Genomic DNA, 22,452 nt, shown 5'->3' with positions numbered 1-22,452 from the left:
AAATGCGAAGCGTTTCGAAACCGGTTAGACGTATCATTGTAAATAAACATTGATCTTATAATATTGAATAATTATTATGAATGAATTTAAAACTAACAGTTGTAATCTTAAATTAAATAACTATAATATATTAATAATAATATATTTTCAATTTCTTTTCCCAGTGTTTTTAAATAAAAATAAAAATAATTTTTTCTTCTAAAATTTCTAAATTTAAATAAAAACATTTTTGTTTTAAAATTTTTAAATTTAAATAAAAATTATTTTTTTCTTATTAATTTTAAGTTACAATATTATTATAGCAAATGACGTAGCGAAGCGCGTCGTCGTTTGGTATATACTTTAAGTCACACCATTGTTCTACCAAACGAGAAAAACGACGTAGTGCAAAATGGTAATTAGGGAACTCATTTTTACAATCACCGTGTCTGTAGGTGTGTGCGTCTGTCTGTCTGGACTGCTAACGCGTTCGCATTTTCGGAGTAAAGTGTAATCGTTGCGTACGCAGTTTCTTAGAATTAGGGAAAATGTTTTCCCAAAAGCGCCCTTTTTTGTTATGGGATGTTTTATATAATTTTTTAATTGCGTTAGAATCGACCGGGAATTTAACCCGAGCCCTCCTGCAAGACAGGTGAGCGTTCTATTCCAGAACCACGGATGCATATTTACTATTATTATATAATCAGTCGTAAAATTGTATCTTTTTTTATGACAAGAAATTAATTTTTAAACGACTGAAATTTACCCGCCAAGCGAGCTGCCATTTTCTTTCTCCTTCCCTCCGAAGTCCGCAAGCGAAGCAAGCGCGCGCAGGGAACAGAGCGCTGTTATAGCGCGAACAGCGCGTGATTAAAGTCCTAAAACGTCACCGCGAAACAAAATGGCAGATCACTGGGGGGTAAATTTCACTCGTTCAAAAATTAATTTTTCGTCATTAAAAAAAGATGCAATTTTACGACTGATATTTTTGAGTTTATTTAAACATGATCTTTCAAATAGATCCAAGTTTTACCCAAGCTGGACTTTTCCTTTAAGTATATTTTTATTTGATTGGAAAGGTAGACGAAATTCGTTTGAAAATGCAATTGCCCAATATTTTTGGTTCAAATTAGAACAATTTTTTTTATCAGTGTATGGAATGAATTATCCAACAAAGATCTTCGTGGTCGTTTTTGGGCGTTAGGTTTAAATGCTATTTTGCATAGAGTAATTGGAAACTACGAAGCAGCCGATCGTTTAACCCATCAACATTTGTAGGGGAAATCTGATTCGTTTTATTTATCAATACTTCAACTAAGGAGCATTGAAAACACTTGCTAAAGCGACATAAAGATTTGCAAATTCTTAAAGAGAATGATCCCGAAAGCACAGGTATATTTATGAAACAACTGGTTGATGATATTTATCCTAATCGCCCGGATAGCCGTCTAGAGTGAAGACACATGTTTGTATGACTGGTCGAGGTTCTACTATCGTGTTCCAATAAAGCCTACCACAAAAAACAGGCAGAATCTGTCGGTCTTTTTGTGGTAGGCTTTATTGGAACATCTGATGTACTAGAATGGATAAACAATAATGGTTTTGTTAAAATGAGGTAAAAGCTTTTTTAATTCAGCACCCACAACATGATCCATACAAATCTGAAACAGAGGCTGATAAATTTTACAATAGTATGTTAATGCTATTCTTACCTAGGAGGGGAGAGACTTCTTTATTAAGTAATTATACATATTTTAAAGACGCTCGATGAATTAGGCCTAAGGTGGTGCCTCGGGTTTTAGCCTAGTTGATTATTATTAGTATTACTCTTTTGAAGCTCATTTGCCAAAGTTGAAAGACATGATGAAGTATCATGTAAAGTTAAGTGCTTTACTAGAAGCTGAAAAATTTTGGAAGAAGCGTTAGCTAAAAATACACCACATGTTGCTGAAAATAAATTCATGGAATATGCTGCCGATAACCCCATTGAAGGCAGAGAAGTGATAGAAGCCGAAAATGGAATGGAAGAAATTAAAGCAGCTCTTAATGAAAATTTGATATTAACTCCCGAAAGTCTAGTCAGTGAGCTTATAGCTTTGCAAGAAGATCAAAGAGTTATACTTGAGAATGTATCGGCAAACTTCTGCGGTGCAAATCCTTCTGATGAAGGCTTATATATGTTTGTAAAAGGATATGGTGGCACTGGAAAAAGTTTTTTAATAAAAACTCTGAGAAAAGTTATTTGCAGTCATCTTAAAAACAATTTAGCTGTAGCTTTAACAGCACCTACTGGGTTGGCTGCGTGTAATATAGGAGGTGTAACTCTGCACAGATTATTTATGTTACCCGTGCAACGAGGGAAATATCATAAGTTGGGTTCTGAAAGTTTGCAAGTAACGCGAAACACATTCAGCCTTGTGTAATTGTTAATAATCGATGAGTAGTAGGAAACTAAAACTTAGCGCTTTTATTTCCAAGATGGCCGCCAAGATGGCCGCCAAAACACCCCCAAAAATATTTTCAAAAAATTTTTGTCCTTGGAAAATATACTCAAAAGTTTTTAATTTAAATCTCAAATTTCACCTTGAAGATGATCTTTGACCTCGACGCTCGAGCACTGTCCACAACCACTAAGCCTCGGTCTATCAAATCAACAAGTTTGGTCACGATCGGACAAGGTCGAACCGAGATATCGGCGATAATATGTAACCCCACCAAATACTTATGTTAATTAACTTTTGATATCGTTTTTTCGTTTTTTTCGTTTTTTCGCCGTTTTAAATGCTAATTAGTTATTTGCGAGATGGGGAAACAAATTCGCGACCTTCGCTTTATAGCCTTGGCGGTTTTGGACCCACCCAAAATACTTTAAATAATTAAACTAATATAAATAAGTTTTCATTTTTCGCAAATATTTTATTATTTTAAAAACAATGCTAGTTTAAGTAATCAAAGAAACACAATTAGTTATTGTAATATTTAATAACTATGATATTTCAATATATTTTTAAACACTTAACAACATATGAAACACTACCAATAAAACTAAAAGCTAACAAATTAAATTAATAATAAAGAATTAAAGAAGGTTGTATAAATAATTTGAAGGCTGAAAAATATAAAAACACAATGTTAAAAATATTTTAAGTGTATAATAAAAATAATTATAATTACATCAATTCGTAGAAGGTATTTTTCCTCTTCGGTACAAAACAAGATGTCGGGTTGGAAATTCAGGCTAGAATTTATAAATATAAATAAATTAACCTATTAAAAACGAATATATCTAAAAAATATTTACCACAAGAATTCTTTTTGTTGGTCTAACATCGCACGAATAAAAACACTGGTTTTGGTCTTAATCGCTTCGGAAGTATACAGTTCGAGAATGTGTGAATTAAAACAGATCGAATGTAGTACAGTGCCAACATGTTGAATTTGATCTAACACACGAAGTTCAGACTTAAACTTTTTTTAAATTCTTGTGATTCCATCGCGAAATTTGACGAGTATTACAAAGAATAAACATTCTTACTACTCGAAGAGAAATTTTTTTTTAAAGATCGCGGCAAAGAAAGTACAGGCTTTAGATGTAATTCACCAGACATCTTAATTATAGATTTCTTTTGAGATTTTATAGTTTAAGCCTGACATATATTTTTAAAATTTAAAAATATTGTCTTTGGGAATAATTATTAATTTTTAATACAACTAAGGTTAACTAATTATCACTATCCTTCTTAAACCTGTTTTTATAAATTAATAAAAACAATTATATTCAATTTTTAAAAACAACCTAGTACAAAATGTACTTATACATTTTTTCAGTTAATATACTAATCAATTACAAAAACAAACATAAAACATTAAAGTTTAACCGATATTAGTATAAAAAAGTACATAGAATACATGAAAAAAAACCAGAAAGAATAATAAATAATTAATGGGTCGTTTGATATAGGCGGTTAGGCTCAAGGGTATATAGCGCAAGAGATGAAAAACAAAAAAGATAGCGCAAGAGATGAAAAACAAAAAAGATAGCGCAAGAGATGAAAAAACAAAAAAGATAATAATAATAATAATAATAGAAAAACATTAAATCTAGTACAAAACGTACTAATAAAATTTCTTGAAAATGCGTTGGATAAAAAAGATGAAAACAAAGGATTTTTAATATAGAGAAAAAAGAACTTTACACCAATCCCAACATTAAATTAATAAAGCTAGTTAAAAAAGAAAAAGTAGATTATGAAATATTAAAAACAACCTCCACCGCCTGAATTAAATTAATAAAGCTAGTTGATTTGGAAAACATATTTAAAAAACACTTAAACTTTCTAAAATAAAAAATATAAAACATTTTAAAAATTAAAATCTTTCACCAAAATAAACAAATTAAAAATTAAAAACACAAAAAAATCTTTAAATAAAAAAATTAAAATTTTATAAGGTTTGAGTCCTATTTCAAAAAATAAATAGTTTTAGTTTTTTAAAAAAATGAATAAATTATTGTAAATACCTTGAGTCGCATTTGGAAAAGTTGCCGACGATCGTTTAAATTTTGATTCGGTCGAGATAATTTGCAACTAAAAATAAAAATATTTATTTTAATTATTGTAATTATTTTTTTAAAATTAGTATTCCTTACTCTAAAGTTGTAACTATTTTAACTTCTTGTCGATCCAAATCATTAATAAAAAATAGAACGATCATGCCTAATTCTAAACGAATGTTATATCGTGTTAGGCGAAAGTCAGTTGTAATAGATAAATGTTTTTTTCGAAAAAAGGAAACTTGTTGTAATTGAAAGAGTATCAAAAGATCACGTTGAAGGCTCCTACGATTTTTGTGTTGACGGAACCATGGGATCTTATTTAAATTTTTATATAGGCGCATATGTTTTCCAATTAGACGTAAAATTTCGTAAGAAAACCAGCCTTCAAGAGAGGATTGAGTGTGGAACAATAAGCCGTCAAACTCAAAAGCCTCGTGGGGACAGACAAAATTAACAGAATGAACGTCAAATAGATAAGAATTGTTATTGATTCTTCTAGAAAAAACCGAAGCGAAAACAGCTGGCGATAATTTGAAAGAATTTTTTATAAAGGGACAGGCAAAAACAATTTTTTTAAAGGGTTCTATTAATGCTTTACACTCAAGAAAGACAGTTCTCATACAGTAATTTTCAACTCTAATTGAAATATCGTTAATTTTAAAAAGGTTATAATTCCTAACTTTACGTAAAGCTAAATATTTTAGTGAAAAAGGGTTAATAGCGAGAGGATGAGTAATCTTACCAGAAACAGTCAAAACTTCGCGAGAGCCCATGGTTTATAAAAAGAATACGTTGAAAATCACGCTTTTATAAGAAAGATTTCAGAATATTTAATTTTTACATCCTGATTTTAACCTGTTTTAAAATCAAGTCAAAAGACAATTTTTTATCAAATACACCCTGCAGAAATATGATTTTATCCCTTCGTTTAAATTTTATACCTCGCAGAAATATATTTCTTCCCATAGAATTTTAAAACATCTAACCCTGTAATTACCAAAATTCTTACATCTATAATCGATTTTTAAAGCAAAATAATATTAAAACTCTTAGGGCGTTGTCTTTTTTGTCACGAAATTAAATATAAAGTCCTTCAAAAAAATAATTAATAATTTTATATTTTTTTACATGTCTACATATTTAAATTGTTATTCACAAACAATTTTAAATACCATTTACATACTGATAAATTATAACTGGGATCTATCCTTGTAGTATTAATCACTTTAATATTCAAGGTTTTATATTTTGAAAAAAATTAATGAAAAATACATTTGGTATAAAAGGGCAAAATTTTACTATTGAATCATAACAGGTTAAAATGGTTTCCACAAGTAATAGTCAAATCTCCGCGAGTCAGGTAGTTTCAGTTTTTGATAGGTCCGAACAGGAGATGTTATTAGAGTCGGACGAATCGGATGGGCACTATATTCAAGAGGTTCGTCGCATGTCAAACATCGAAGAAATCGGTATCGAACAATCAGTGAAAGTCAAGAAAGGTGGAGTGTCTTACGAAACTAAAACTCCAAGAAAAAAAGCGAGCGACAAGGGGTTATATCTAGATATCCAGATATATTCATATAAAAACATCAAACATCTTCCCCAAGATGAACTCTGGAAGGGTGATTATAAGAGGGTGAAATTCTTAGCTAACACCCTATCCATGGATGTTATTCGAATCATAAACTCAACAAACAGGCTGAAAAAATTAATTGAGCAGACGGAAGGAAAAATTGTTGTTCCACCCACGAAGGCAAGTTAAACTCATTAATTAATTATTCGTAATAGTAATTAGAATAATATTTTAGACCTGGAAACGAAATTAGAACATGGAAGACTCGAGTGATTACGATTCGGACTCTCAATTAGACTTTTCATCGTTAAACAGTTTTAATTATAAAAAGTTTTATAAAATTAAAAAATTAAGCCCTAGAAATTCAAAAAAGTGGAAATGTAAACAACTGGATATTGACCTAGAACTAATATACTTAAACGAAATCCCAACACATTTATTTTTTACTGTATTTGAAAAGATTCTGTCCAAAATTATCAAATACGTAAGACAAGAAGCACCCGGTTTCGATTTCCTCAGATTTGCAATTCAATCGGAAAATTTAGAACATCCAATTAACATTAAATTTATTAAAATTGATCAGTTAACTGTTTCTCGAATATTTAACCATATAGCTCGCGTTGCTCTATCGAAAAAAGATTTCTTACTAGATGGAGAAATTAAATTTAGTATAATTCTTTTGAAATCCCCACAGAAAATGGGAAAAAAAATTTTATCTCTAAAAAATAGAGATATTATCGATCTTGATGCTTTCTTGAAATCTAAAGCCAATTTTTACTATATCAACAATATCGATAATTTATGCGTAGCAAGAGCCCTTACAGTAGGAATAAAGCTTTGTGAAATTGCCGAGTACAAAAAGAAAAAACTTTCGTTAACAACCGTTCTTAAAGAATATAGAGCCTTAACATACTTTCGTAGTAAATTACAAACTAAAGCCGCTAAGAAATTGCACGATGATGTAGGAATTGCTCGAGGCGCTGTAGAAATTGGTGATATAGCCAAATTTCAATCATATTTAGCCCCAAAGTATCAGATAATAATATTTAACGCCACGGAAAATTTTCAAATTTATTTCAAGGGTTTTCCTCCTGCCGAACACAAAATTCTACTTGTAAAAATTGGCACGCACGTTCATTTAGCTAAAAATCTACATTCCATTTGGGGCGGTGTAGCTTCGTGTTTAGATTGTGAAAAATTTTTTTATTCCACCACACATAGAAACAAACACCACTGTTTTGACACTAGAAATATTAAATGTAAAAGGTGTTTAGGTCGAGAATTTCACGAAATTTTAGAAATTCCTTTAATTCGTTGTAAACTTTGCAATAGATATTTAAAAAAAGGGGAATGTTACAGTTTTCACCTAAAAAATGAAACTTGCAAGCTTTTCCAAAGATGCGAAAAATGCTGTGTTCAATTTGAAACTTCAAAAACTCACAAATGTGAAACAGCTTGCGAATCTTGTAAAATCGATCATCCTTAAAACCAACATTATGTTAAACAGTCGACATTTAAAAAGAATCCAAGATCCTATGTATATTTCGATATTGAAACTATAATCGAGAATAATGTGCATAAACCAATTCTCTTAGTGGCCCAAAGTGAAATTTTAAATCAGCCTGTGGAAACCACGGTTTTTGAAGGACAATATTGTGTAAATAACTTTCTCAATTTTTTGTTTCAACATGAAACTATTTTACTTACTGATGGGAAACGGAAGAGAAAAACAATTAGGCCGAAATTTACCAACCTCATCGTAATGGCCCATAATCTAAGATCTTTCGACGGAATGTTTATTATTTCTAAATTAATTAATCATGTCATTCCCGAGGTTATTTACGATGGAGCCAAGATACTCACTATTTATATTAAAATGTAGACATTCGTTTTGTAAATTCTTTGAACTATGTTAGTGCTCCTTTAAGACATTTTCCTAAAATGTTTTCTTTGCCTCAATCTAAAGGATATTTTCCCTATATTTTTTGGACGAAAGACACTTTGAACTATTCAGGTAAAATTCCGGACGAAAAATACTTTGAACCCCATAAAATGAAAGAATTTGAATACCGAGAATTTAAAAATTGGTATTCACACAAACAGCTCGAACCGGTCTATTGTATTAAATCAGAATCCAGAGCATATTGTCTTTTAGATTGTAATTTATTACGCTTAGCTATGCAGAAATTTCGCATCTTATATAAAGAACTAATTGAAATTGATATCAGTAATTATGGGGGTATTTCTCTTTCTGGGGCACTTAATAATGTTTTTATTGACAAGTTTTTAGAACCTTATACCTTATGTACTATTCCTGCTATCGGTTTGGCAAGTAGACAGAATCAAAGCGAGATTGCATTAAAATATTTATCTTGGTACGAGAAGGAAAATAATTTAATTTTGCAAACTGTCAGATCCGCGGCAGGGGAACAGGCTGTAGGTCCGTATTTTGTAGATGGCTACTGTGAAAATCCACCCATAGTAATTGATGTAATGGGTGATTTCTGGCATGGTTGTCCAAAACATTTTTCTAGCTCGAGCTTTAATTCAATTGTCGGAAAAACATTCAAAGAAATTAGAGAAAGAGAATTAGATCGAAAAGAATTTATTGAACAAAATTTACCAAACCACACATATATTCAAATTTTTGAATGTGAAATATTAGAACTGTTGAGAAAAAACGCCGAGGCGAAAGTATTTTTTAATACAATTAAAATCATTCCTAAAATTAACCCTAGAGATTCGCTAGTGGGTGGTCGTGTAGAAACAATTAAGCTGTACCATGAAATTGAACCCTTACTTGGAGAACAAATCCGATATTTTGACTTTTGTAGTCTGTACGCCTATTGTTTACAAAAAATGGAATACGGTTGTAAAAATGTTAAAGTTATCACACACAATTTTGATTATGCCCCAGACGCGTATTTTGGAATAATTAGTTGTCGAATCCTCCCCCCCCAGAGACCTCTACTTACCCGTTCTTCCATACCGATTTAATAAAAAACTTTATTATCCTTTATGCAGAAGTTGTGTAATAAATAATGATTACAAATGTACCCACAGTATTGACGAACGTGCTATAACGGTAGTCTTACCCTCGGTGGAAATCTACTATTCAATAAAAGAATGTAACTACAAACTGTTAGAAATTTTCGAAGTATACCACTATAGTATTACAACCAATTTTTTCAAAACATATATTGACATTTTTTTTAGAGCAAAAGTTAAAAATTCAGGATTTCCACCCAATATTAAAACATATCAAGAGCAAAAAGAGTATTTAGACGCGATATACGAAGCTGATGGAGTAAGGTTAGAGCCTGAGGAAATTGTTGATAACCCATCCTTAAGAACTTCCGCGAAATTGGCGCAAAATTCGTTATATGGCAGAATGGCGTTAAGAATGGATAAATCATCAACTAAAATTATACATAGATACTCCCAATTAACTGAGATTCTAGCAGACACATCGAATAATTTAACAGACTTTCATTTAATCAACAACGATGTTGCCATGGTAAGCTATAAAAAAAAAGTGAGCTAGCCCCAACATTTTCAAAAGGTAATGATATTGTGGCTTCCTTTGTCACCAGTTACGGTCGTATTCATCTGCATAAGTTAATTATAAAGCTGGGAAAGCGTGTAATTTATTATGACACTGACGGAATAAAATTTACACATAAACCACACGAGTGGCTACCCCCCCTTGGTGGTAATTTAGGTGAACTTACGTGCGAGACTCCGAATTCATATATCACAAAATTCGTATCAACTGGACCAAAAAGCTACAGCTATAAACTTGAAAATAATCGGACAATTATAAAACTTAAAGGAATAACTCTTACCAGGGAAAATTCAGAAATCATACATTTCGACGCCTTCAAACAAATGATTTTTGTACCAAATACCGAGTTTAAGGTGAAAATTCCCTTTAACGTAATAAAAGATAAGTACAAAATGCTTTTACGTGTTGGCAACTTAAGTAAAACTTTCAAAAATACTTTTTGTAAACGTGTGCTACAAGATAATATTTCCAGTGTCCCCTATGGTTATTTAGAATGTGAAAATAATGAATTGTAAAATAAAGTTGTCTTTTAATTATAAATCTAAAAAACATGTAACAAAAAAACTTGCAAAACAGGTGTCATTTAACCACATAGTTATAGTAAATGAAATCTCTTCCGAAAATCGAGTAAATACTTTATTTTTAAATAACCTAAGATTTGAATTTTTACTAAAAAACGGGAATTAATTATTTTTTGGTGAAGGAGATATTATGATTTTATTTTTTTATTCAAAATGTTATTTTTGTATGTTATTTTGAAACTTTATATAACTGGTGAAGGGATGGTTTTGATAAGAAACATTAATCTTTAATAAAATAATTTTTTAAATTTTAAAAATGTGTTTGTTTATGTTTTCATATATTCTATAAAACAGGCAATGTACTAACAAAATACGTAGTATGTTGTCTTTGTTTTAACAGTAATGTCTTATATAAAATTTCTTTCACCGTTTCGAATGATGGTGTCAGGCCCTACTATGTCGGGCAAGTCAGCATGGATGAACTCACTAATTAGATGGAGGAATGAATTAATTGATAAACCTCCTATTAAAATTATTTATTGTTATTCTGTTTGGCAATCAGGTTACCATGATTTATCTCAGTTTTTAACCGATATAGAGTTTATTCAAGGACTTCCTCCAATGGACAGCGAGTTCTGGGAATCAAATTGAAATTCTTTACTTATTATTGACGACTTAGCAGAAGAGCTTTACAAAAATGATCAAATTGCTAAATTAGTTACCGTAGACAGTCATCATTATGAAATTTCAGTCGTATTAATCTCACAAACCCTATTTCCTCGAGGCAAACAATCTCGTTTAACCTCTTAATATGTCATATCTAAATCTGTTTAAATCTCCTCGAGATCTAAGTCAAATCCAATATCTGGCCAATCAAATATCTCCAAATAACACAAAAATAATTAAAATGGCCTACGATATGTCTACTAGAGAACCTTACAATTCACTATTTATAGACACATCTGTAACCACTCCAGATATCTTACGATTAAGATCGTACACATTTAATCAAATCGGACCACAAATGGTAGTTTTTTCCAATAATAAATAATTTACTATATTATTTTCAAGTTCATTAAAGAAAATGACACCAAAAAAGACAGTACGTAAAAAAACTACTCCTATTGCAAATCCCTCTGACAGGTTTAAAACACACTATCCATATTTAAATTTATTGTATAAATCTAAAGGAGGGATACGTAAAAATTTATTAGCTAACAGTTCTCCAAAGCAATTAAAAGCCTTACAAACCGTTTGCAAAAACTTGAAGGGGGTGGAATTATATTATCTAAAGGCAAAAAAAAAAACTTTCTAAATATAAAAAAACAAAACGGTTCTTAGCCAGTCCGAAAATTTCGCAAAAAAAGAAGCGTGCTCTAATAATTCAGAAAGGTACGGGATTCTTCATACCGGCTTTATAAGGCTCTATTGTTCCTTTAATTGCCAATTTATTCAATAAAAGATAAAATGAAAAAAATGATTTTAGTTCCCGCCTCGAGTGTCGGACAAATATCTCAAGAAAATAAACAGCTTGTTTCTCCCCAGGAAACGTATTATAACTTATTAGATAATGAGTTGCAAAATATATTAACTTCTAATTTAAACAGCCGCTCTAAATTGCGAGAATTTCTAAAAATACTGAGCGAGGCTCGAGAAATGAGAAAAGCGATACCGGTACCTAAAGTTGAAATTACAAACTTTCAAGCCCCCGGACCTGTTGCTCCATTAAATTCCCCGTTCACCTCGCAAATTTATTCACCTTTCAAAACGCCCGAGGGAGTTAACGCTGGCGACGCTGCGGAGGTGCGTTTAAATACTATGACACGCAAAATGAAAGAATATCTCAGCGAGAGAGAAAACGAGCAGAGTAGAAAATTCCCGAGTCTCTTAAAAAATGTAGAATCTTGGAAGAGGAAAGCATCTACGCCGATTGTTAAGCAACAAAAGACAATTACCGATGATAGAATGCATAAACGATTAAATCGAGAAAATAAAATATTTGAAGAATACTTAGAAAATACCGAAATTGGAAGTCAATTAAGCCAGGAAGATGATTGGGATCGAGAGCTGTCTTTGGAGGAGGGTGCTGTCGGTGGTGTTTCAATATCGCCGCAAAGAAAATTAAAATTACCATCCCCCAAAAAATCGCCAAGGCCTAAAAGACAGACCCGCCCTCCTTCTCGTTGGCAAGAATAATAAAAATGTGTAAAAATAATTATGTGTGAAATAAATAAACATTTTTTTTTATTTTAAACAAATTGATTTATTTCGTTTCCACTCTTTCATCAAATGAATACATATATTCAACAACGCTAAACTATCATTTCTTTTTAAATCGAAATTATACAATTCGTTAATTATTTTACTGTAAGAAATCCCCACACATCTCGAGGTTATAAAATAAATTACATGAGGTCCGCAGTTTTGGCTTTTATTTGATTGAAATTTATGAGTATTTTGTCGAATACGCTTGCTATATCGCTCTAGCAAAAATTCATATTCACGATGTGATCTTCCTAGAGAACAAAAAAAGTCCAGAGTGTCGCCCGATTTGTAAACAGCCGTCCAATGAGACCCTGGAAGCGTATCAGGATCGGTGTTGATTACGAAACAATATGATTTTTTTTTAATTGGAACTTTTGGTAATCTATTAGCGGGAAACACTCCGATGAATTTATCTCTCGAGCGGGGGTCACACTTAAGTATAGCTTGGATTTGATTAGTGTTCATCTTTCACGTCACTGTAAAAATGCATAATTTCTCATATTGATCTTTTGTTAAGTTGATTCCTCTGATAGATGGTTTTAAACTACCGTCTTCTTTTTTAAAATGTCGCACTTCAAAAGTTTCGTTATATTTTACAAGGTACGTGTCTCTTCCTAAATCGAAGGCTTTGTCGCAAATTCCAATATCTAAGCTGTATTCGGGACTTCTTTTTTTAAATTTCATCGCGGATGAAACTATTGTTGCGCTCACGCCAAATATTACAATCGCGAGACCCAGGAGAATGTGTACTTTACCCATGGATAACAAAATGTTGAATAAAGACTGTAGCGCTCTACACTTGAATTTTAACTATTTCTGAGCGTAAAAAGCTCCTTTAATTATATTGCCGGTCAAATCTTTCACAATATACATACAGGGATCTCTCGTAATTACTCTATGAATTTCAAATATTTCGGCTGTAAACGTTCCCTTGTATGCTTTATCAAATGTTGTTTTTGCAACGGCTAATCGAACTTTATCCTAAATTTTTAAACTTGCCTTTCCAATCATACTAAGATTGCCATAGTTTTTTTCCCAAATTGCCGATTCATTGTTTTTATTGACATCTTTAGGGGCGATTCCCGTTGTTGAATGTTTTCGAGCGTTATAAGCGTTTGCAATTAATGGTAGTTTATTAAGATAGTGTAAATCGCCGGTCTTGGTAATTATTTTAAAAAATTTAGATTTTACCGTGCGAACGAGTCTCTCGACCATAGAAGCTTTTTTCTCGGAGTACGTGAGGTAATGGTGGATGTTATAACGCTTTAAGAGAGCGCGAAATGGGGCGTTTCGAAATTCTGTCCCTGCGTCGGTACATAAATTAAGGGGTTCTCGTTTTTTGAAAATCTCTCTAAAGGCCTTCACAATCTCGCTCGAGGTTTTATTTTTAATTGGCAGAATAAAAACGAATTTGCTTAATATATCCTGAACTAATAACGTATAGCGGTACTTTTTATTAAAAGTTTGTAAAATAGGGAGGTCTAATAAATCGGCCATAAATGTGTCATCAATCGTCGTTACATATAATTTGGTACGTTTAAAATTTAACCTCCTAGCTTTGTGTTGTGTGTAGGTTGGTTGTTTACTGAGAAAATTTTTAATTTCTTTTTCCGAAATTTTGGGAAATTTTTTTCTTAAAGTAACACTGTCAGAATAACTGTATGGGCTTTCAACATCGTAATAAACTTTACTTAATTGTTTGTCTGTTTTTGACACCACCATCTTTAAATATGTGAATAGAAATAATAAAAACAGATTATAGTAAAAGTTTTTATTTTAATAAATTAAATCACATTTTAAGTTTGAAACATTTTGTACAATATCAAAATATAATTGACTTTCTACTATTAAGGGATCAAGACCAAATTCCTTTTGGAATCTTACAACAATATGATCGTAGTTTAATTGGGGGATAGCTATTAATATCATATTTTCCACTCGGTCTTCAAAATTTGTGCTAAATCCTAGTTTACAAGAGACATCGTGAGCAATCGAAGATTTACAATGCGGATTCTCACAATTTTCGGTAATTTCAAACATTTTATCCGTGAGCTCATGTACAATTATGTCACGCATAATATTTTTTGCCGACCAAATTAAATTAATTTCCTGATCGATTGTATGTTTACAATGTTTTAATCTTTTCCACCCTGCTTGGTTGAGATTAAAACCATAATTTGTTGAATAAAAAAGATGATACAAATGGTTTTTTCCTCTGGCACAAGCGCGTACATCCACGAGTTTTTCCTTTTGTCTTTGAAACAGTCGATTTTTATCTTTGAACCTTCAAGAGGAAGCCTGGTGTGAAAACTAGCAACTTGGTCTTCAAAAAAATCAGTTATTTCCTTTTCGAATGTGAATAGAGATTGCCAGGCTTCCAAATTCAGTTCAAATTCGGCGCAAGTGTCTAGTCGGTAAATTTTGATGGATGGATTTACATAACCTAACACCGTTACTTCTTGTTTGGGTGAGAGACTGTGAGTTCGAGACATCTTTACCACTACGATTTCGCGAAACAACTAACCAATCTTTGCCCTCGTTGATTGATTTTATTCCGTAATATACGTAACTTGACGCTCTTGGTTAATGACAAATCGGTTTTCGTATTCTCCAATAATAATTATGTTTTGAATATTAGTTAAGGGGGAAGAAAACTTCATTACCATCCGTAAACTACCATTTCGTTGAATTGAGAGGTTGTTAGAGTTTGCCGAGGAATCGTAAGTTAAATCAAACGCGAATAATGTATTACCATTTTTATAATTTTCGTAATCAATACAATTACCAGAGTTATTTCCGATTAAATCCATTGCCGAGAATAGTGAATAATACGACCTAGTGTAAAGGTTTTTATTAAAAACTGGAGTTAGAGCAGTTTCTGGTATATTCTGGTCGTCTAATGAAAGTTGTAAGAACGAGAGATTATTATGGTTAAATTGAAAGGGATTTTCTCTACTAGATCCATTGTAAGCTGAATTGTTTACCATTCCGATTATTACACGATTTGGAATTTTACCTAAAAAAATATTTGACTTCACGAAATCGCTCGCGTCTGCTGAAATTGTCAGAGTTTTAACAACAGTTTGTGTTAGATCGTACAAAGCCCTCTGTTTGTGCAATATCGCATTATGTGCCAGCTGGAGATCTGGATTTACGAGAATATGTTTAGCAGTAAGAACCGCTTCTTCGATAATCAATCTATATTTGATATTAACATCTTCTTGTGAAATAATTATAAATTCCTCGGAATTTTTCAAGAGTCGAATTCTTAAATTCACTTTGTTTAAAAGAAATTTGTCTATTTTACAAGAGTCTACATGAAGTCTTCCCATATATTCACAAAGTTTCGATCCAGCAATATCTTTACTTCTTTTTAAAATTCCATTGTTTTTTTTATCTTTATGAACATCGTTAAACGCTAGCGTTGGGTCGCAAAACCCGTCTTCGTAATAGCCCTCGGCGGTTTTGTAAGATTGTTTGGCGCCTTTATCAAAATTTAAAACTGTTGCTAAATATGCTAAATATGGGTAGCAGTTGTTGCTAGATTGTACTAAAGTCTCATTCATAAACACGTCTATTTGGCTAAAAATAGAATGCAATGGAAAATTACATAATGATACTTTTTTTTCGGCTGCTGGAATATCTGTTAAAACACCGTTTTGTTCTTTTTTAACCCGAATTCGAATTTTAAGCATCAAGTTTGACATGTCAATATAATAATCCCCCCCCCCCGGGGATAGAAAAATCAATCTGTGTAACATTAGATAAGGGAGCTATAGGGAAATAGTCTTCAAATTTATTCCCCTCAATATTACCATTAATCAGGGGTTCGTTAAAAAGTTCTAACTCTGAACACATAGATTCCAATTGAGGCATAATGTTTTAGTCAAGAAAATCGGTTTTTGTTCTCTTGCGTTTTCTTTGCTTATTGCGTAATTTTGATTTGCGCTTCTTTACTCTTCGAGCTCCAGAGCCTTTCTGTGTATTTAATATGGTATCATCGAGACTATTTAAAAGATTTGTTCCAGCAATTTTACTATTTTTTTTAACGACTCCTTAAAATTTTGACCCGCAACAACATCGTCCATTATCCTTTTCCCCATAACCAACCCTTGAATACCGAGTGATTTAGCTACGGGTCGAAAAAGAGGTGTTACGAATCTTGCTAAACTTTTAAAAATTGACCCAAATCCACGTCCAGTCTGATATTGACTTCCTCGAAAGACGTTATATCCGCGTCCTGTTTGAACATAATGATGATAATATCTTTCCATGATGAGCTTGTTTTAAGTGTACTTTAGACTAAGCATCCAGTCTTTTAAATATTAATTTAATAATAGTCTTGCCTGTTTTATATGGCAGGAGTTCACCGTAATCCGACCTTAAAGAAATTTCTATAGTCTGTATTTGATCGTAGAGAACTGGAAAATGGTCTAAAAAATGAAATCTTTCAACCTGTGCTCGATTTTTATTTTCGTTTAATTTGATAATTCTCAGCAGGGGGGTATTAGTGTGTCCTGTTATTATAGGTTGTATAATATTTGTATAGACATAAATTCCGGATATTCCGTGGTTGAGATCTGCGGGGTACATACCTATTTCGTTAAAAAGAGGCCTTTCAATTTGATTGTTTGAAAAACCTAACATTTGCCCGAGTTTGGGGTTATCTATTGGAAAGGTTAAAAAACTGTTTCCACCCAAACCTTTAACTGAAACTGTCGAATCTGAATTAAAATTAAACTCGAATTTAGCCCAACTCTGATGTGGCAATGATTGTTTCATTGCTAATAAAATATCATCAATAGTGTGGTACACACCAGTTGGAATTCGACAATGGAATTTGTCTACAATATTTAGTTTATTATTTTTACCATGTTCGTAATTGTGGAAATCAATATCACGTTTTTGTCGTCGACTATTCTCAACTCTGTTTAAATCGTTTCGAAAAATTATAAAATTAGCCGTATTATCTAATTCTAATCTAATTTGAAGAGGGTCTAATGGTTTGCTTTTATAAACTGAGGATATATAATCTACTTTGTACTCAATTTGTAAGAGGTCTGCTAGAGGACCGAATATTTTAATTTCCAGCCCACTCATTAACTCAATTTGAAAATAATAATTTCCATTTTCTTTGAAAATAAAAAATCCAGCCTTAAGTGAGATATGCGAATCAAAATATTTTTGAAGTTCATTCAAAATTTTGAAATGAACAGATAACGGTTTAAAATTCCCGCTTAAATCTTTATCAGCCTCGTAATAGTTTCGTTCAAACGTATAACTGTCATTTTCCCAGTTAGGGTGTTCGATTGGAATATTTTTATTGTACCTAAAATCTATAACAGATTCCTCATCTGACATAAATTTTTCCTCATAAACTTTTAAAGGATTTTGACTGCTAATTACACCATTTTGAAATTCTGGCGCGTTTATATTAAAAATATTTGCTAATCTCCCAGTGAAGGCAATTTGTAGATCTTTAGGGAATGAAATTCTTAAGTAATGACCTCGATTTATTTCTTCTATTGCGTAACTAATTTCGTACCGATTCAAAGGGTGAAAGTTAGTCGCCTGTTGAATCTCGTTTTTTAATTGCCTATGCAAAGATAATGGGATAATATTTCCAAAATCATCTCTCTGACCTTCAAATAAAAAAGGTTGTATGATTGATACGGAATAGAAAGCCCAATCATCCTGCTCAAATTGCGGTATTTTTGTAGTCTCAATACGTATGTCGATAAAATTAGTACGCGAATTAAAAGTAATATTATTTAAATTATTTAACGGTCCAAATTTTTGAATACCCGTAAAATAAGTGTCTGGTGGAATTTTAAAAAGATCTGCTAATGGATTTTGAAATTTAATTTCCATTCCTACCGGTATTTCTAAATTAAAATATAAATTATCTTCATCATCGGAAGATATTGCGGTTTTTAATCCATCAAACTGTCTTGGTTTACATCGTTCTAATAAATCACGTATAATTAAGTGTAATGTGAACGGTTGAATTTCATTATTATATTGTCTTTCTCCCTCATATCTGCCCGCTTAAAAAACAATCGCGTAATTATACCATTGTATTTGTTTAATAACAGGCTGAGATGGTGGATTAACTGGTATTGGGAGAGAACTTGGTAGATTATTTTCTTCGGAAGGATTTAAAACTTTTGGTTGGTTGACGTCTTCATTAATATTTAGAATTAAAGGTTCTGTTGGTAAAATGTTGTTTAGATTTTCTTCTGGTTTCAAATTTGGCTTTTCTTCTAAATTTGTTTTTGGTTCAAGTTTTGGTTTTTCCCTTGTTTCACTTCTGGTTTTAGTTTCGGTTTCTTGTTAATTTTCTGTTTTTTTTTCTCCTGGGTTGTGATTGTATTTCTTCCACGGGAATTTGTCGTGGTAAATATTTTTGTTGATATTTATTCACAACTAACGCTTTTTTAATTCGTACTTCGATAAAATTTGTTGCGTAAGTTAAAGAAATAGTTTTGGCGTGATTCGAGAGAGGATAATTAGAAAGATAATCACTGTCGACAAAATCATTTTCTCGAAATTCGAGAACAGATGCTAGGGGCGATGCTTGAGGTATTCTTACTTGCACATCTTTTTGTAACTGTATTTTTAATTTTGAACTGTCTTCGTTTTCATCAACTTTTACCGTATTCATATGTATTTTTCCTTTAAGTGTTTGATTGGCCTCAATAGTTTTAGCAAACTCGTGGAGTATATTATTTTGAAGAGATGTTGGAATATTATTCTTATTTCGATCTAGATCACCCTCGTAACGTTTGGGTGGAATTTCAATTTTAATATAATCCCATTGATTTTCTTCGGGTGAAATAACATCTGACACGTGCCCTACTTGGAAATGCGAATACTCATTTGTTATATTCGAATAAGTTTCAGGAAGAATTATTTCTGCTAATGCGCAAGACCATTTTTCATTGTTAAAATTTAAAGGTTTTGATAACTGTACTTTAAAGTTAGAAGGCGTATTTTCCGGGTAAATATCGGGTGATGCGTTCGAAGGTAGAAATACTACGAAACTTGACATCTTTATAATGACAGTTTCAGTTGGGCGACATCTCGTTTTATACTAATAAAAGATTTAGCGTGATAGATCGAAAGGATTGTGATTTGAACTTGAGACTGTTTGAATAACGTTCTGCAACGCTACCGATCTACCACGATAAACCTTAACATGAAAGAATTAAAATATCTATTTTTACGTAGGAAAAATAATCACAATATATTAGAAAATCAGCTTTATTCACATATTTTCAATCATTTGACAAGTTTGTTCAAGATTTTCCAAAACCTCAATGGGTGTTTCAACTTGATTAAGAGTTAAAATTTGATTATTTTTACAATATTCTTGAAAAAAAATAATAGCTTCCATCTGCTTATCAGATGGCATGACAAAGTCAGGTGGAAATACAATATTTGATTTCATTGTTGAATTTAAAGTTTCTTCGGACTTAATACCAGTTGTCTTTTTTTTACGATGAATTTTCTTTGGAGTTCCAGTACCATTAACAAACTCGTTTAACCATTCTTGATGTTTTACGTTAAACTCGTTCAAATAATCAATAATTTGATCGTCTAATATTTCTTCTTTGGTTGTATATTCTGGTTTCTTTGAATGAAGACAATCGCAAACATCAATACGAATTTGATTTTTATAACTACTCGATAAGTGATCCATTAAGTGTTGCTTAAAAATTGTCTTGTCAAGACATTGTTCTTGACAAATCCAGCATTTAACACTAAAGTTTAAATTATCAAAGAAATTAAAAGCGTGTTTGCGACATGGCTCGTTATAATAACAAGGATTATCGTTAGGCGATTTGCATTTAATTTCTGGTTTCCCCATAAATAACTTCATTTTTTTAACCTTTAAAGAGCTCGATTTTTGAGACGTCTTACGCTTACACATATCCTTTGACTTTTAAATGTAAAAACAATTATTATTTATAGAAATAGTTATTATTGCAAGTTTAGCACGTTTATTAGCTGTTTAAAGTATTTTGGGTGGGGCCAAAACCGCCAAGGGTATAAAGCGAAGGTCGCGAATTCGTTTCCGCATCTCGCAAATAACTAATTAGCATTTTAAACGGCGAAAAAACGAAAAAAAAACGAAAAAACGATATCAAAAGTTAATTAACATAAGTATTTGGTGGGGTTACATATTATCGCCGATATCTCGGTTCGACCTTGTCCGATCGAGACCAAACTTGTTGATTTGATAGACCGAGGCTTAGTGGTTGTGGACAGTGCTCGAGCGTCGAGGTCAAAGATCATCTTCAAGGTGAAATTTGAGATTTAAATTAAAAACTTTTGAGTATATTTTCCAAGGACAAAAATTTTTTGAAAATATTTTTGGGGGTGTTTTGGCGGCCATCTTGGCGGCCATCTTGGAAATAAAAGCGCTAAGTTTTAGTTTCCTACTACTTCGATGAAATATCAAGGGTCTCTTCGGCTTTGTTGAGCTATTTTCATTTGAGACTTTGTGTAGTAACGGGCAAAGATAAACTATTTGGTGGTATTTCAATCTTAGCTTTAGGAGATTTGTTAAACCTTTTACGGAGTAAAGAGATTCCAGAACTGAACGAGTGGCTTAAAGAAAAGAAAAACGTTATACAACAAACGATATTCAAAACGAAATAGTTCAGCTGATGGCCCACAAAGTTTTGATATAAGTTGTTTCTGATATTAAAGAGTCCAAATATTATAGCCTTATCGTTGACAATACTTGCGACATCAGTGGGCATGAACAGGTTGCAATTTGCGTGCGCATCGTTAAAGATCTCGAGCGGGAGTTGTTCCTCAGTTTATATGAAACGTCTTCTACATCCGAAAAAACGTTATACAACATCATAAAGGACGCATTAGCCAGATTTTATTTGCCTATATCTAACCGGCGTGGACAATGTTACGATGGTGCTAGTAACATGTCAGGAGCATGATGTTCGAATGCAATTGGCGACACTGACTGAAAATTTGGGCTGCTAAGCTGACTTTCATATTGGAAAATGTAGGTTAATTAATAAATTTGTGTGTCAGCTCATGAGCGCTTCGAAACTTTCCAATTTTTAATCTATTTCAAAGAAATTTTCAAGATATGTCCAAGAAACTACTTTGCCGTCTCCCATAATTGGATATCGTTTGAAATGGTTCCTTACACTTTTCAAGAGATGGGAAGGGTCAAAGAAGAAATGAATTTTCTGTTCATCAATTTTAATGTCTGGCTTTTCAATTAGTATCCCAATACTTCTGAACAAAGTTTGGGTTCCCGTCCCTAAGTCACAAACCACAGCTTTGGCAATGAGTCCAATATAACATTGTCATTATTTGAGGCGTAGCTTTCGTTTGGATTATTACAATTGTGCTCTATTGTAATCCGTTAATTGAAAATATCAATTCTGGGTTTCAATCAAAAATTCTTTCCCATTGCCGCAAAGTTTATCTACTGAAATGTTTTATCAATTTAAATCTAGTGTTTATCTGGGATACAACTTCAAATTTAAATTACCATTTTTACAATTTGATTCATTAATTAGGGAAAGCGTTATTGTGCATGTGGAGAATTTGTTTGGTCCCGTTTAACTCTGGCCCTGTGTGTAGCCAACGGGTTTTCTTTTGAGGTATCTTCTAACCCATGTCCATTTGTCCTGTTTCCATGTACTACTTTTTGGAAAAAAAATTAATAAATATTAAGAAGCAAGTTCTACTGGTAGATATTTTTCAAACTTTAATAGGCGTATAGGAAACTGAATTTTTATATTCATTGTTGCAAAAAAAAGTTGGTGCAATAAATGTTCATGAAAAAATCGTCAATAAAATAGAGATAACCAAGTGTATAGTTTGTGTACGAATATTTAGTTGTTTTATGTAAGAGTTTGTCATTGTTGACATTTTACAGCCACAATGTAGAACTAAAAGTTTGAAAATTAATATATAAGCTTATCTAATGTGACACTTTTTGAAAATAAGAAGT

Source organism: Leiobunum rupestre, chromosome 5 (genome assembly GCF_980474605.1).
Source record: "Leiobunum rupestre chromosome 5, qqLeiRupe1.1.hap1, whole genome shotgun sequence".
Lineage (NCBI taxonomy): Eukaryota > Metazoa > Arthropoda > Arachnida > Opiliones > Sclerosomatidae > Leiobunum > Leiobunum rupestre.
This window is presented reverse-complemented; position numbering follows the sequence as displayed.